Consider the following 591-nt stretch of genomic DNA (forward strand, 5'->3'; position numbering starts at 1 on the left):
AGCGTATGGTGAGCGACAGCGGGCCCCTATCATCCAGCCATCGGTGCGGCTGGTGGGGCAACGGCGGGGTGGGGCAGGGCGGGGTGCGCACAGGCGGGCTGCTGCGCACCAGCTGCTTGCACTGCCAAACCTACAAATATTCAAGTAAATAAATACATGAATACTTCCAATGGAACGGGTGACAGTACACCCTGCCTGGCAAAAGTATTGAGCTAAGGAATGTACAAATGAGCAGTCCCCTCGACCAGCCCACAAAGCTCCCCGCTCAGTTTTTCGTACAGCTCAAGCACAGTAGAGATACAACACGTCCACGCGGTCGCGGTGGTGAAGGGACTTCAAAGCTGTTCCTGCACCCGGACGCGTAGCAACATCGACGACGGGCTGATCGACATCCCGCGCACGAGAGTGAGAGAGCAGCTACTAACCCGCTGCAGCAGCCCCTGACATTTTGAGAGTCGGACGCCTCGACAATGTCAGGACGACATCGTGGAGTATGTGAAATGTTGGCTGCTCCTCCCCCGAGGCCGGCCGGCTCGCGGCGGACGCCAAACCCCCGGCAGCGCCCCGAGGGTGAGAGTCGACCCCCTCCCC

This window comes from Frankliniella occidentalis, unplaced genomic scaffold (genome assembly GCF_000697945.3).
Source record: "Frankliniella occidentalis isolate FOCC.00 unplaced genomic scaffold, Focc_3.1 Scaffold147, whole genome shotgun sequence".
In the NCBI taxonomy this organism is placed as follows: Eukaryota; Metazoa; Arthropoda; class Insecta; order Thysanoptera; family Thripidae; genus Frankliniella; species Frankliniella occidentalis.